The sequence below is a fragment of the Penaeus monodon genome, chromosome 26 (genome assembly GCF_015228065.2).
Source record: "Penaeus monodon isolate SGIC_2016 chromosome 26, NSTDA_Pmon_1, whole genome shotgun sequence".
Lineage (NCBI taxonomy): Eukaryota > Metazoa > Arthropoda > Malacostraca > Decapoda > Penaeidae > Penaeus > Penaeus monodon.
Window position 1 is genome coordinate 23571050 of NC_051411.1, and position 3964 is coordinate 23575013.

At 43.6% G+C, this 3964-nt stretch overlaps 1 long non-coding RNA gene across 2 annotated transcripts in view; it reads left to right on the top strand.

Annotated features, from left to right (window-relative positions):
* Positions 1–2067: 2067 nt before the first annotated feature.
* The window catches only part of LOC119590012, a 68537-nt gene continuing 66640 nt past the window's right edge, over positions 2068–3964 (top strand). The window contains exon 1 of one of the 2 annotated variants that reach the window (XR_005230228.1): positions 2068–2454. This is a non-coding gene — a long non-coding RNA (uncharacterized LOC119590012). The remainder of the gene's footprint in view (positions 2455–3964) is intronic. The other variant, XR_005230227.1, reaches the window with a different exon arrangement.

Consider the following 3964-nt stretch of genomic DNA (forward strand, 5'->3'; position numbering starts at 1 on the left):
ACGCCCGGGCACGTAATGCTAGTCACATCTACCTCAGACTCCCAATCGGTCTTGGGTTGAATCGAGAACGGCAAAATCCCTGCTCTCGAGCGGTCGACGTCTAGAAAATGTTGCAGTCACATCTACAGCGATTGGAAACCAGTCTGAGAGAAAAAATATGACGTGAATCGATCGGCACTGACCGCTCGGCGATAACTTCCGTCCACTCGAAGAGGAATCAGGTGTCTCGCCTCGATAGGATACGAGCGTTCGCCGATTGGTGGGCGCAGTGGGGGGGGGGGGGGGTAAATCGGATGGGTGCGGATCGGACAAGACCGCTGCCGACTTATATATGTATGTATGTATGTATGTATGTATGTATATATGTATGTATGTATGCATGTATGTATGTATGTATGTATGTATGTATGTATGTATGTATGTATGTATGTATGTATGTATGTATGTATGTATGTATGTATGTATGTATGTATGTATACACACACGCTGTCCAGGATTGCCCAGGCTAGTCGCAGAGTGGCCTGGGACAAGTCGCCGGCTTCTAGCGGGCTGCTGGCAGACCATTCGGAGACAGATCATCCCCCGTCTGCTGGGGAGAAATTGCGAAGCTTCCAGAACTCATCGGAGCCATCACCGACCACCAGCGATAACCTCAGACAGTTTCCCGACCCGACCACTCGGCGAGCGGAGGTATGGCGGGTCAGCGAGTGAAGGCATGAGTCGTAGACCGATACCCCTAGTGTGACTGGGCCTTAAGACACGTAAAAAGTGTACTCGTGTACGTGCCTCTTTCTCTATATTGCTGGCTTTACTTTTTTTTTTTTTTTTTTTTTGGGGGGGTATGCACATTTAGTACCTCATTACTCGTTAACGTACCATTACTATTATTCATTACTTATAAATCGTAGTTATTCAGTACTTATGATACTCACTCAGGTATCCTCACTATCATTCAATACTTATGTCTGATATTTATTCACAACTTCCAAGATTGCTTCTATAGCTATCATCACCATTACTGTTTATTGCGCACATTCAATATTCATTATATACCTTCCCCTCTCTGGTTACTCGTAGTAACGTAATCAGATTATGTACACCAAACTTCCCCGTGTAGACGATACATACAGACCGACTTTTCTATTCGGATTAATTACGACATAGCAAAACCATATATATATATATATATATAATATATATATATATATATATATATATATATATATATATATATATACATATATATATATAATATATATATATATATATATGTATACATTATATTATATAATATAATTTTATGTATATTATCTTATGTATGTGTTGTATGTATGTATGTATGTACTCGTGCATGTGTGTATGTATTTATGCATGCATGTATTCGTTCATGTATGTAAGTATGTATGCATTCACGTACGTGTGCTTGTCTATATGTTTGTATTCCAAGCGTGTTTCCGAAGAGAAAATTTACGCCGTTCCTGCCGACGTTGCTACCGTTCACCGATGGTTCGTTGTAACGGGGTTCGTTGAAATGGGCGGGGAAAGGGGGGGTAGTGGGTGGACGGTGAGTGTGGGGGAGGGGGATGGAGGGGGAAAGGAGGAGGGGGTGAAGGGGAGAGGGGAGGGGAGGGGGAAGGGAGTGCGACCGGGGAGAGGGAGGGCGGGGGGAGGAGGAGGGGGCGGCCGAAGGGAAACGTTTTCCGCGGCGCGTGCAGAACGTGTGACGTGGAACGCCTATCGGTGACTCATGAGCGATCGCGGTCGCTGTGAAGGCTGAGTAAGAAGCGGCGGGAAGCCCTCGTGAGTGAGGATGAACCTGCGATCGCCCGGAGGCACGTACGATGATAGATTTACGCGGCGCGGGCCTTCGTCGTCACCCATTGATAGTGCCAAGTGTTTTTCTCCGCTTCGCCTTCCCTGTCGGCGTTCATTAATTCTCAGCTTTGGAGCGCGGGTTTCTTGTTTACGAAACGCGACGCTCTGCGCTCGCTGGGCCTTATTGCGAACACGGATATGCGGTTTAACGGTAGCGTTTGGCCGCCATTAATGCATATGTGTTTCATGCGGTTTGGTTTACACCCGTTGCCATGACGACGTGCCAGGTACTACGGCCTGACATTCAGACTTCGCCAGACGACGAACTGTAAAGCTTTTTCCTCGCGCATCACGCCGCCGCCACGTCCAATTCACGGCGCTCGGGATACACCTCATGGATCGTGAAAGCCATTCCCTTGCGTCAAATTGCCGCGGGAATATTTCCGAAGCAATTAATAAAAGAAAAAAAAGAGGAAAATCTCGACCCGCCCGAGAGCAACAGTTGGCAACTCGTGCGTACGGCGTGAGAGAAGTTTAGTTTGGCCGAAGCAACCGTGGAGTGAACACACTGACTCTCGCGTCCTTTCGCCGCTCTTTCAATCTCTCTCTCGCCTCTGCTATTTCATTCTAAAAATCTAGGTTCGTAAGTTTCTCTATTTTTTGAATATTAGTAATTATTACTCATATTGGATGCTTCTCTATTTTTTATCGGGTGACGGAAAAGATGGGGCTTTTCGGTTTCGAAAAAATAAAAAGTTTGATGACAATACGTGACATCCAGCTATATTACATACTGTTTATCTCACTTTTCACGATAAGTTTACATAATAATTGCTTATATTAAAAAAAAAATCATTTCATTTTCTGTTTAACAGAACGGATTTTCTCCTCATTCTCACTACGAAATCAATCCATTTTCAAAACTGGACGAAAAAGCGACGCACATGTATTTTTAATCATACCAAAGACAGAGAAATGGCAGAAACAATAACCCAGAGAAAATGCAAAAAAGTAAAACATAACGATAATAACGACGAAAAAAAAAATGCCACGTGTTTTCCAGTTCGCTCTTGAACAACTGTGAATATGATTATTTTATTCGTTGTCTTTTTTTTTAGAAGACTCAAATCGTGGATGAAAAGAATGAACGTTGAGTTTCGTATTACTTGTGATATTCTGTCGTTCTGGAATTGTTACTGAAAGTCGTACTGTGTTGAAAAAATAAAAATGTAAAGCGCATTTCGTTTGTGTGTCAGTGTGTGTGGATGTGTGTTTGTGCGTGTCAGTGTATAATGTGTGATTCTCGATAGGTCAGTGCGTGTGTGTTGTGTGTGTGTGTGTGTGTGGTGTGTGTGTGTGTGTGTGTGGTTGAAGACACACACAAAAACAAAAACAAAGGATAAAACAAAAGAATGCTTCAGAGTCAAAGTGCACGGTGGATTGAGTAATAGAGGGAAGAGGAGAGAGAGAGAGAGAGAGAGAGAGAGAGAGAGAGAGAGAGAGAGAGAGAGAGAGAGAGAGAGAGAGAGAGAGAGAGAGAGAGATGTGATTACCTGGAGTCAGCGCGCGGGCCGAGAACACACCTGGCGCGCCGGCAACACATGGCGCAGGGGAAGTAGGGGAATAGAAAGAGAGGAAGGAAGTATGGAAGAGAAATAAGTGAGAGGGGAGGGAGAGAGAAAGAGAGGAGGAAACGGAAAGAATGAGAAACATTTATTTTCATTATTATTAAGATGAATGTGTGTATGTTTGTATGTATGTGCGCGCGCGCACGAAAGAGAAAGAGAGAGAGAGAGGGCCGGGGTAGAAAAAGAAAGAAAGAAAAAGAGACTTATTCAGATTTCAAAACAATGGTGGTAATGAAAGAGAGAGAGAGAGTCATTCAAAAACAGTAAACTGTTTACCAGTGAAGGTTAAACAGATATTGATCAATTTGTTTATTTGCATTTCAGCCTTGCATCACCTCTCTTTTTATCGTTTAATGTTGTTGTCATAATTTTTTATTTGTTCTCTATAATCTTTCCTTCTTGTAGGGATTCTGTTTTTGCGAGAATGTAATTGGTGAATTGGGCATAAGCCTACATTAAGAAGAGAGAGGGTGAGGGAGAGGAGGAGGGAGAAGAGGGGAGGGATGGAGGAAGGGAAGTGG